Consider the following 12990-nt stretch of genomic DNA (forward strand, 5'->3'; position numbering starts at 1 on the left):
AACTCAGCTTGGTAGGAACATGCAAAATCAACCTATCAGAGGTTGGCAATCAACTCCTGTACTCCTCACTATAGGGAGGTCAATGGGAGAAACCTTCCCATCAATCTTCCTCAGTGAGGATGGCCAGGTAAGTCATTTTCAGATAAGTCAATTCTAGCTACACAATTGCCAGAACTAGAATTGCATATCTGAAATTGTCTTATTTTCCTAGTTAGACCTGGCATCAGAGGGTACTGGGCTCTAGGTTTCCTTTACTTCCAGTGCAATTTACGCCTCCAGATACCCCAGTCTCTAGCTGAAATTAGCAGCAGAACTAAAAATAGCTCTCAAGCTAAACCCAAGATGTAGGCCTTGTCTGTGGGGGGAGAGAGAAACATTTCAAGATCAAGCTACAATCATCAGTGCCCCCCAACACCCCCAAACCATCCTGAGGGTGGCTACAGGTCATCAAATCTGTGAACATATCAGAGATCCTTCACTTCTCTGTCCTGGATACACCAATAGCCAAGACTGCCAAAAATGCCCCTTTTTTCCATTGCAGCTGGGGAGGTCACTCTTTCTCTTGTTGTGAGCCACAGTGAGCCACAATTTGTTGACCTCCACATTGGCTTATTGTATCTCACCATACCTATGACTGAGCATACCAGCACTGAAGAAGCTTCCATTTGGCCTCATATTTAATAACAGGCATCAACTCGGGGCTCTGTTCTTGCAATAATAAAGAGGGCTAAGATATGGAAATAGACAAAGAGGTTGATAAATAAGTATAACCAGTATCTCTGAACTTGATGGCACTGTTGAGTATTTCAGTAGGAGGTCAGCAAACACAGCGCTAAAGAATATGACTGGAAGTGAAGGAGTAGGGAGAGGAGGACCAGAGAGGGAAATGACAGCTGTAAAAATGTCCCAACTGCTTGGAGAAGTAGCAAGAGAAAACTAAAGCACAGGCTCATTTTGGTTGTCAATGAAGTAAGAAGGCTAGAGGTTCAATGCTGTGTGGCGGGTTTGTTTAAAATAAATAAAATGTTTAGCTCAAGAAATAATTGAATGTCTTTTCCACTCATAGAAACTACACATATAAACACCTCCAGCCCCAGTTACCTTACCAAACATTTGTACCCACTCAGAATTACTCAGGAACCTTCAGGAAAGTGAGCGGCATTGGTCGTCACACTTGAGAAAAAACACAGTAACCACATATTTGCATACAAGAAAATGGACAAAGCCCAAACAGTGGTACCATTAGCTCTCCATTAGCTTGCTTGTATTGAGATGTGGCTTGCTTCAAAATCCCAGTTACTGATTGCCTGGTTTGCTGAGGCCCAGAATTCTTATTTTCAATGCAATCCCACCCATCCAAATCCTCACTCAAGAGCCAGATACAACCTAGCACACAGAGCTGGTTGGAAAATGATCCGGCAAGATCATCCCCCAACTATTTGAAAACTCTTTGGCTATGTCTACACTAGAGAGTTTTGTTGACAAAACTGGTGTTTTGTTGAGAAAATCTGCAGAGCGTCCATATTCCCAAGGTGTTCTGTTGACAGTAAAATCGACAGAATGGGGCACTTCTGTCAACAGCATTCTGCTGCTCCCCCATCAGGCAGAATGCCTCGGTTAACAACTTCTGTCGACAGAAAGCTGGTCTGGACATTCCAGGGGGCCCTCTGTCAACAGACAGGGCTTCTGGGACACCAGGCAGTCCTGTCTGCTGTGCTTCCAATTGGTCGTTTTGTTTGCTCTTTCAGTCTGCTTAGCAGTCTGTCCGCGATCTGTTGACAGAAGTTTGGTGGAAGACATCTTCCAACAAAAACTTCTGTTGACAGATTGCTGCACTGTAGACACAGCCTGAGACGCATGTTATGTGGGCCCGATATAAAAATGTCTTCCTTTAGGAGCTCCAGAGCTGCTAGCAGAATGCAAAGAGCATTATCCTAACCATATGATGCTACATTGTTTCCTCCAAAAGAGTAGAACAGAAATATTTATGGAGCACCTCTGCCTTTTCTGCACTATTATTGATGATTTTACCTTTTTTGTCAAATAATGGACCAATAGCAGCCTCAGGATTCTGTTTCTTCCCGATATATTTAAATAATCTCCTTATAGTTCTTGACTCTGCTGGTCATTGATTTCTTCATATGTTCCTTAGATTCCCTTTTCAATTTTCTATAATTCCCAATTTGTGATGTAGATTTATTATGAATGTCCCTTTTCCTATTTATGTATTTATTATTTGTATTTATTATTGTTGTTGTTATCTTTGCTTCCCCTGTAAACACGACTTTGGTTTTTTAAACCAGCACAGCCTTCTCCCTCAATTGTGGGAATCTGTCTTCTGGGGCATCTAGTAAGTTGTCCTTAAATAATTCCCAATTAATCACATATTTCTGATTAAATTCTTTCTCCCTGCAGATTTGGTTCACAGTCATTTTCAGCATTGTCTAACTGGCCCTATTAAAAATAAATCAGAAATCCTTTTTCAACCTTTATTTATATTACACACAGTTCCCTTATTAACAAAACTTAATTTCAAATGGTCCCAAAACCACGTTTAAAAAAATAAAATTATCTCCACTCTACAGGGAAGCTTTCGACATTAAATGTAATCCAGTTATTACAAAGTATGTACAAAATTCCAATAGATGGAAGAGCTTTAGTCTGTCTCTCTAGAAATTAAATGATTTATTCAAGCTGTGCATATTTTCATGTTACCTGCTTTCTCTTGATGAATATTCCAGTAGGTTTCCTATTTTAATGGATCTGAAAAGATGTTTATGATTTTTTCTTTGTTATTATGAAGGAAAAAATGCCAAGATTGTGGAAGGGACAACTTGGGAATTCTTTAATCCCTTCTATTTTTCTGGCAGCCAGTACAGGATTTCCACTAGAAAAAAAATCCTCCATTCAGAACTGAAACAACTTTTCCATGACTATATATTGAGAAAATATTTTGGGGCTCCAAATGGGAGGGGTATATTATAAAGGCTCTTTGGCCCCATAAAATCCCTGAACAAACCTATTCAGTAAATCTTTTCAAGTGATGCTGTTGCTAAAAGTTAGAGGGCCTCTGCTTGCCAGCCTACTGCTCTGGAGTGGTACAGAGATCAGGGTTAACGGGAGCAATGCAACAATGAAGATAGGAAAATAAAAAAAAAGACAGTGGAGACTCACAGATTTTCTCCAGAAAGAAATGCTTTTAGAATACCAAATCAACAGTAAATAGCTATTCAACATCACATCTTCTCTCACTTAGGCTACGTCTACACGTGCAGACAACATCGAAATAGCTTATTTCGATGTTGCGACATCGAAATAGTCTATTTCGATGAATAACGTCTACACGTCCTCCAGGGCCGGCAACGTCGATGTTCAACTTCGACGTTGCTCAGCCCAACATCGAAATAGACGCAGCAAGGGAACGTCTACACGTCAAAGTAGCACACATCGAAATAGGGATGCCAGGCACAGCTGCAGACAGGGTCACAGGGCGGACTCAACAGCCAGCCGCTCCCTTAAAGGGCCCCTCCCAGACACAGTTGCACTAAACAACACAAGATCCACAGAGCTGACAACTGGTTGCAGACCCTGTGCCTGCAGCATAGATCCCCAGCTGCTGCAGAAGCAGCCAGAAGCCCTGGGCTAAGGGCTGCTGCCCACGGTGACCATAGAGCCCCGCAGGGGCTGGAGAGAGAGCATCTCTCAACCCCCCAGCTGATGGCCGCCATGGAGGACCCAGCAATTTCGACGTTGCGGGATGCGGATCGTCTACACGGTCCCTACTTCGACGTTGAACGTCGAAGTAGGGCGCTATTCCTATCTCCTCATGAGGTTAGCGACTTCGACGTCTCGCCGCCTAACGTCGAAGTTAACTTCGAAATAGCGCCCAACGCGTGTAGACGCGACGGGCGCTATTTCGAAGTTGGTGCCGCTACTTCGAAGTAGCGTGCACGTGTAGACGCAGCTTTACAGAGGTATAAATTTTGAGTGATTCCATCAGTGTTCATGGTGTTACCCTACTGTAAGGGAGCAAAATTTACTTACTTATTTAGACTTTCTATAAGGCATTTGACATGGTACCACATAATATTTGGATTAAAAACCTACAAAAGAATCCACAAAATTAACAAGGCACATTAAACGAATTAAAAAAACAACAACAAAAAACAGGCTAACCAACTATTCTGAAAGTATATCCACAGGGAATCATTGACCAGGTATATTTCTACTGGGGTCCCTCAGGGATTAGGCTTGGCTCTATGCTAAACAAAGATAGATAGCAACAAGAGAAGGAAAACAAGAAATCTTTGCTGATTATATTTCCAGATGACAAAAAAGACTGGGGCAGTCACTGACATAAAGCAATCTGGATTGCTTGTGCCCAGCTTGCCAAGCAATCAATACGCATTTTATTGCTGCAAAATATGAAGTTCCACACCTAGGAACAAAAAATGTAGTCTATATTTGCAGGATGGGGGCAGTGGTACTGAGAGCTGCCTACAAGAACAGGGGCAAAGTGGAAGAGGGGCCTGGCTCCCCATCCCCAGAAGGGCCATAGCCAAGGGAAGAAGGAACGGGGCTTAGGGCAGGCAGTGCTGTGCCCCCACAATGCTCCCTCAGGGCCACACGTGGAGCAATGTCACAGTGCTCTGCAGCCTTTCAAAGGGGCCTGGCGCTCCAGCTGCTGCCCTCCTACTTTGGGAGTGGCTGGAGCTCTGGGCCTCTTTGAAATGTTGGGCCCTGGGACAACTGCCCCTTTTGCCCCACCCCACCCCACCCCTTGATGCATGGGGGACTTTCCTGTGAAGCAGTGAAGCCATGGTGGAGCTGAAGATGAGCTCTGAGCGCAATGCTGCGGCCAAAAAGCCAGTGTAAACTGCAGGAAAAGTTTCAGAGCCTTAGCTATTGCACAATTTGATGCTGCCATACTTCCTCCAACTTTTTTGATTCTTACAAATTCCAGATACAGCCACATTCATGATCCAGTGATGTAAGTCTATAAAACAGTTGCTCTAATGGCTTGAGGTATGTTGCACAGAAATCAGAGATAAAGATCTGTCTCAAGAATTACATGCACTTCACACTTTAGACGTACTAGACCCTGTCACTTCATTATAATGCAATTGCAATGCACTGTTTAAATCAGGTACAGCCAGTAGTTCTTGGATGCTATAATAGCACACTTTCCAGGCATTATCACCAATGCATGTGAATAGGGTGGTTGAGAATGTGGGGTTGGGAGAATCAACAGTCAAATGTGCAATCTGCATGTTGTTTAGGGCTTTATTATTTCTTGCATATTAATGGTGTACTTAGCATTGTGCTGATCAGACATCTCTGCCTGTGATTCAGTAGATTACTGATATTGATGGTGTGACAAAGTCCCGAGCAATTCCTCATGGGTCCTGTGCTACGGGGCAGTTAAAGTAATGCCTCAGAGGTTCGCTGTGCCCCCTTTTGCTCTGCATCGAAGGGTGCCCCAGGTGCAAGGCACAGCCTACTGAGCCATACTCATCATAGACACAGTCATAAATGGGGGAGACCCCACATGGACAACAGGGCTCCTCCTGCTCCTTCTGAGCTGTCCCAGGAGCATGGGGCAGTCTGGGGGGGAACCACATCCCCTCCCACTCGATCCAGCTTCCAGCCCAGGGACCCTGGACAGCTGCTGCTGGAGGGGCTGTCTCCCTCAGGCGAAAGGGCAACAGCTTCCCCCCAGGCTACCTCCTTAGAATCTTTTCCGGGTACCTTTTTCCCATACTTCCAGCAAGCCTTCTCTCTTGCAGGGCTTTCCTTTGCAGACCTTTCCTCCTTCCTGGTCTGCCCCCTTTCTCCCTCCCTCTCTTTACCTCAGGGGAAGCCTTTTCAAGGGCTCCACAGACCTTGATTGGCTGCCGGTGCTTCATTAGCCCCAAGTGTTGGATTGACCTGGTGCTACAGGCTGATCCTTGCTGGACCTCAGTCCCTGGGGAACATAAAAACACAGACCCAACTGCCCACATATGTGCCCTCCACTAGGCTACCATACCCTAGTGTGGGCTGTCACAATGGGTAAATTGGAGAATAGGAAGAAGTGATGACAAATGAGAAAAGAATAGTGCAAATGAAGAATAACAAAAATGGTACGGATGTGAGGGGTGAGAGGGAACCCACTCCACTTCTTAGGTGAGAGTTATGAGCTATTCCATTTTGTAGGTACTCCAGAAGAAAACAGATTGATCCAAGTTGTTTCTTGAGATGGTGCAGGTGGCAATACTTGCTCTCCTGTGCACAAAGAATGCACTCTAACTTCACTTGCTCCTGCTCCCTTATACTCACGCTTAAGTGAATGGCTGTAGCATAGAGCAGCTGCAGCAGAGACAAGAGGAAGAAAATGCCTGCTGGAGAGCAGGTTTTCACACCAAGTTTCTCAGGGACTCCCCAGTGGGGAGACTCTCTTCTGTCATGTTCATTTTGCTGGAGGTAACTTGTTTTGATTTCTTGTTCTTGCTAAGTTCTGTCATTCAGTTTCTGCTGAGACAGAATTGCCATTGTACAATAATCTTCTACATGATGAGTATGAAGTATGGCTCGTCTCCATTCACTAAAAGAGAAAAGGTCTTGGACTTTCCAAAGTCTCAGGAAATCTCATTTAAAGAGGTTTTTTTTTTAAAATAATTATTATTTAAAAAATATTAGACAATGATAGAAAAATAATTAATCTTTTGAAAATTCCTCCAGCAGCAATAATGATCCTGATTTTAAAAGTATTGACCCTCCCACAAGATCAGTTGAAGGTGCTTAGCATGTCTGGAAAAATATCGTGAATTGCTCAGAGACCAAGACCAGGCTGAGGAAAGAGATGAGTTTCTGGGAAGGAAAGGGAAGTGCCCCAATTACCAGTTCCATACATTTTTCAATCAACAGAATCTTATTCATGAACCCCACACCTGACAAGTCTCCCACCTGATTTAACATGATCTTCATCTCCTGGCAACTGCAAGAAAAATGTTGTGAACAAAACCAAGTTGAGTTTCATCAACGTGACCAAAGCATTTGACTCAGTCAATCAAAGCACACTGTGGACCATCCTCTCAAAGATCAGCAGCCCCAAAAAATTCATTAGCATCTTGAGGCTGCTTTTCGACAACATGACTGCCACATTATTGAGCAACAGTAGATCCCAAAACGACCCCTTTGAAGTCAAAACTGGAGTCAAACAAGGCCCATCACTGTTCTGTATCTTCATTGCTATGATGCTTCTCCTCATCTGATGGCAAGCTTCCAAATAGTGCAAAAATTGAAAAGCTTCCCGTTCGTTCTGTAGACAATCCCAGGAGACTGAAGGCTAAAAGCAAGACCTCTGCAACCTCAGGCATGGAGCTCCAGTAAACAGATGACAACGTGGTTACTGCTGTTTCTCCCACAGATCTTCAGACCATCTTAAGTGTGTTTGTGGAAGCATACAAGAATCTCAGCCTCTCACTGAACATCAGACGACCAAGGTGCTCCATCAGCCCTCACCAATGGGACAATCTCAAATACCTTCTATTGAAAACAGTGGAGAACTGCTGGAAAATTTGGAGCACATCTCATACCTTGGAAGTCATCTTTCCACTAAAGTTGCCATTGATGCAGAAAACCAGCCTTGTCTGAGCTGTGCAACCTCTGCTTTCCCCCCACCTGAGACAAAGGTTCTTTGACAACCAGGACATCTATCTCAAGACAAAGGTCTTTATATATATCATTCAGTGGTTATTCCAGTGCTACTGTACTCATGTGAAACCTGGACAACATACAGGCACTTGAACAATATCGTCAAAGCTGCCTCAAGAGAATTCTTAATATCTCTTGGGAAGACAGGTGCACGAACACTAGCGTCCTGGAAGACTCGAACATGACCAGCATTATTATGCATCAACAGCATCACTGGACTGGCCACTTGATTTGGATGTCTGATCAGCACCTCCCAAAACAGATTCTGTTTTCTGAATTGGAGGAAGGACAGAGTATTGGAGGCCACAGGAAGCAATATAAGGACACGTTAAAGGCACACATGAAAAAGTGCAGCATCGATGTTGACACTTGGGAGAACCTTGCTCAGGACCGTCCCTAAGGGAGAATGGTAATCCAGGAGGGAGGAGGACACAATTTGAGAAGTCCTGCCACAGTGCAGATGAGGAAAGGTGGAGAAGAAGAAAAGAGCATCAAAAAATGCCCCACGCCCCTGCAGCAGCTATTTGCCCCTTCTGTGATCAGGTCTGCAGCTCCAGAATCAGGCTAATCAGCCATCAATAGACTTACAAATAGGAGGATGACATAAAGATGTCCTACTCATTATCACATGACCACCAAGAGAAGGGAGGGAACAATACAGCAGTGCTGTACAGGGTCCAGGGTCGTGCCACCACTCAGGCAGCATTTGCTTCTGATCAAGTGCTTGTTTCCTGATGCCAGAAGTGATATTTTACAGTGTCCAAGGGATAGGGGAAGCACGCTCAGAAGCAGGAGTGCCAGGACCTGGGTGAGCAGGGCCTGTGGACCATGCTGGGGTTCACTCTGCTGGAGCAACATGCTGGCAGGTTGGTGGTATTGTGCCATGAGGTGCAGCATGTGACCCATAAGCAAGACAATGCTTTGCAGCAGCTCTTTCTTCATGTTGTACACGCTGTTGAGTCTGTCAGGGCAACCAAAGCACAGGAAGCTACATGCCCACTGCATCCCTTTGACGTGCTATGCGGGGAGGCACTGCAGAATGGCTTGTGAGACACAGCCATAGACAGAAACTCCTGGAAGCATGCATTACACCTTGCCTGATCCAGGTCTTAAAGTCTGAGGCAGGCTCCATTCAGCGTGGACATGCTATTTTGGAATAGTTCTGCCTTATATTGATCCTTCCTCTCTATTTTGATTTAGTTATTTTGGGAGTTATTAACTCAATTTTAGTCATTTTGGAATACTTTCCTAGTGTAGACATGTCCTACCTAAAGAGCAGTTCTTGACCGCTATCTGCAGGGAAATAGAGGAGGGATCTATGAGATGTCATCACAAACTCAGGTGGAAATTTTGGGGCTCAGGTCAGCAGCTGGAGCCAATTTTGAGAATACGCATCAACCCCCAAATTGCAAAGGATTCTGAATGAAAATATAAACATATGGGAGTCTACTGCAGCCGGGAGGACCTAGAGGAAAAGGAAAAAACTCAAAGCGCAAGAGATCCTTGATGTTTGTAGAGACTAGATGCAAAAACATAAAACAATGAAAATTTATTCAAGAGTTCAGTATTCGTACTTTATGAATAGATGAAAAGAGCAACTAAAAACAAAATAAAAATACAACTGCCTTTTCCAGTTCTCATTAGTATTCTCATCTTGAACAGATGGGAACTTTAGTGGCTATTTCTGTGTCAGGGTTTGATTTTTTTTCCCAGACAATGTTATTTGTCATTATTTCAATTATTTAATAGTCTTAATTTTTTATGGGCTAAGCAGTTGAGAATTTTAATAAACCAAAAGCAGCAATTTTCTTCTCGGAGAGCTGTGTACCTTTCAGCATGAAACTGAAAGTCCAGTTGAGACTTACTTATTTTCAGGTTTTCTTTATCATCCAGAAACTCTAGACATGTTAAGGTTCAAAAAAGCTTCCAAATCAATGTGCCCCTAGAGCTCACCTTGTTTTCTTTACAAACCTGAAATCCAGCTTAGGTTTGATATTAATACTTATTATTTATATCAGGACAGCACCTGGGAGCCATAGTCATGGTGGATCTGGTGGACTTGTTTTACAAACTTCAGGCATTTGTGGCTAGAGAAAGTTATGGAACTCACCTGAGGTGCCCTTCCTGAGTCTTTGGGATGAGGATGCCTGGGAAATGTCCTTGCATGGGGGGACTGGCTCCTGGGTCAGGTACAGCTCCTGGCTAGCAGGCATGGTCACCTGGCTTGCCTCCGCCGCATCCCCATTGGAGTCTGCCACCCTTCCCTCCTGCAGATCGACACTGGGTATGACCTGGCCAATCTCAACAATGATGGTGGGGGAAGTGACTGGCAATCCTCCCAGAATGACATCGAGGTGGTCTTAATAGCGGCAGGTATGTGGTGCCACACCAGAGTGTCCGCTCTCCTCCCTGGCTTTGTGGTAGGTCTGCTGCAGCTTCTTAATCTTGAGCTGGCACTGCTCAAGAGTCCTGGCATGCCCCTTGTTGGCCAGGCTGGCACCAATCCCACCATAGAGAGCTGCCTTGCACTTCTTGGTGCAGTGATCCTGGAGGTTGGTCTTTTCCTTCCAGACCTTGATGAGGGCCAGGATCTCTGCACCAGTCTAGGCCAGGGCCATCCTGCATCCCTGGACACTGGCTGCCATGGGACCTGCAGGAGTGCTGACAGCAACTGGGGGATTGGAGGGTGCCCTAGGGTCACGCATGCTGACCTCTGGTTCCAATGTCTTACACAGGGCCATTACGGCTGGCTATGTGTGAGCGGCCCTGCTCCCCTTGTGGGCCTCCTGTAGCACCACAGGGGCAGGAGAGCAGTAGAGATGTCAGGTGTGACCAGTGTAATCAGGGCTGCAGCTGTGAGGGGTCACTGGAGACCACTTTATTTTGACTTAACAGTAATGACCCATGCACATTACCCTGTTTTGAAATAACTATTTTGAAATAAGCATTAGTCGTCACTGGCCGTGCCTACACTGCCCTCCCTTTCAGAAGGGGCATGTAGATGCGACTGATCAGAAATGCAAATAAGGTGTGGATTTAAACATTTTGCATCTCATTTGCATACTCACATGGGATCTCGATTCCAGAACAGCTGACTTCAAAACCCAAAAAAACCATGTAGATGGGTTTCTTTTGAAAGGACCCTTTCAAAACCACCCTTCTTCCTGAAGAAAAAAAAAGAAGGATGCTTTCAAAAGTGCAGTTTCCTTTTGAATGAACCCCATCTACATGGCTGTTTTGGCTTTCAAAATCAGCTCCTCCTGAATCGAGATCCCAACCCAGTATGCAAATGAGACACAAATATTTAAATCCATGCCTCATTTGCATTTCCAGTTGGTTGCATTTGCATGCCCCTACCAAAAGGGAGGGGCAGGGTAGCCACAGCCATTGAAAGCAGGAGCATCAGTTTTGAAATTAGCAGCCCTTTATTTCAAAATAATGGGCATGGTAATTTGCATGCTCCATTTGTTAATAATATGGGGCTTTTTTTCTAAATTAAGCCCTAAAGTAGACCAAGCCTTAGAGATTGTATATTTTGCACTCTGAACAGGGGCAGACACGAAAAAGCACCATAGAAATAGTTTCTCCTTCCCTCTGGATCCCTCTGTATTTTAGTGACCAGTTGCACCCAATCAGCAATTTTTCAATGGGTAGGTTTTGGTTACTAGCCCACTGGAGCAGTCACTGCTTGAGTAAGGGCTTGAGACCTCAGTGCTGGAAACCCATGCCATACTCCTTCTAAGATGATACTATGCTGCAGACCATTGGTGGGTTGAATTTCTGTAAATGGATCTAAAATCAAGCATGTCTCTGGCAAGAATTAAATTCTCTCTGGCACTTACTCATTTACCTTTATTAAAAACACTTATTTTTCTAATTCAGCTTTGTCATCTTATCTACTAAATACTTCAGAAAAAAAGAAGGAAGACGCCATTGTAATTAGGGGAACATTTCACTAGTGTAAAGTCTGAGAATAAATTATACTAACAAGAGTGACAGTTTTACACCAAAGGCAGTATCAGAGGTGTGTTCACTCAAAAGCTATTCACATTACAAATGACAGACCCTAACTTTGAATACAATATATGAAGAGAAATAATTACCTGCTCAACGGCTTCACGGCTGAGCTGTGGCACATTGTTTATTGTATTGTACCTGTCTATCATGTGAGGATGCATTATGGCCAGCCGCACGAGGAACAAAAGAGGGTAAATTTCCACTCTCACTCTTTTACTGCCTTATGTTTTAAGGCTGTAAGCTGTTTATACAGTGCCTAGCACATGGAGGTTCTGATCTTCAATCGATTCAGTAATTCAAATAATAATACACCCAGTTAGTAATATCTTACTTTAATTGTAATAGAAAAAATAATAAGTGCCTGTCTTGGTAAATATCCCATAGCTTTGCCTCAAGCTAAAATACATGGTAAGCGGGCTAGAACTAATGTCATTTTTGTGATCACTAGTGCTTTAGTTAAATGACTAAAGTTACATTAAAATAAATAGCTGAATCTCTTTGTATGAAATGCACAAAAATAGTCTTAATTAAACCAGATTACAAAACTTAAAATAAAGAAGCACTCTTTAATACTTCAGCCACTTAATGGAATATATAAATCACTTTGAGATACTACAGAAGTAACTGGCAATAAATGGAATTGTTTTCATGTCCTGTATAAATTAATTGCCAAAAATTATGTGAATATAAAGTTAGAGCTGAGAAATGAAATGCAGGAGACTGGAAACTCAGTAATGATTTCCCCAGAAAATATATCTTTCTGTGCACATGTAATATTTTGGATTATTACAGACAATGTTAAATTTTTGGTCTTAATAGACACCATATGTATATTGTATATGTGCTCTGTAGTGACTATATAGTTGCTGTGGGAACCGTTGCTTTGAATTTCCTAACAGCCAACCAAATGGCTCAGTTAAAATAGTGTTTGGCTCTGGTGTCTTTATCTTTTTTTTATAAACTTATAGGAAAACATGTTTATTTCCAAGACTGTCCAACTGCAGATTCAAATCAGCACAATAGTGAATTGTGAGAATTTGAATATTCTCTCATCTCTAGTTGGTCAGCCACTGAAATAAATGCAACTGGAACTCAATTCATTCTTATGACACATTGACCTAAATGACATGATTTCACTATGCCGGGCTTTCTTTCTGGAGTGACATACCTCGGTGTGTGAAGGTGACTGGAAAACCTCAGACTGCACATGTGCAGTAAGAGCCTGATTCTGCCAGTCTGATTTCTTGCTGAAGCCAATGGTAGAAGATACGGCTTAAG

The sequence above is a fragment of the Carettochelys insculpta genome, chromosome 10 (assembly GCF_033958435.1).
Source record: "Carettochelys insculpta isolate YL-2023 chromosome 10, ASM3395843v1, whole genome shotgun sequence".
Lineage (NCBI taxonomy): Eukaryota > Metazoa > Chordata > Testudines > Carettochelyidae > Carettochelys > Carettochelys insculpta.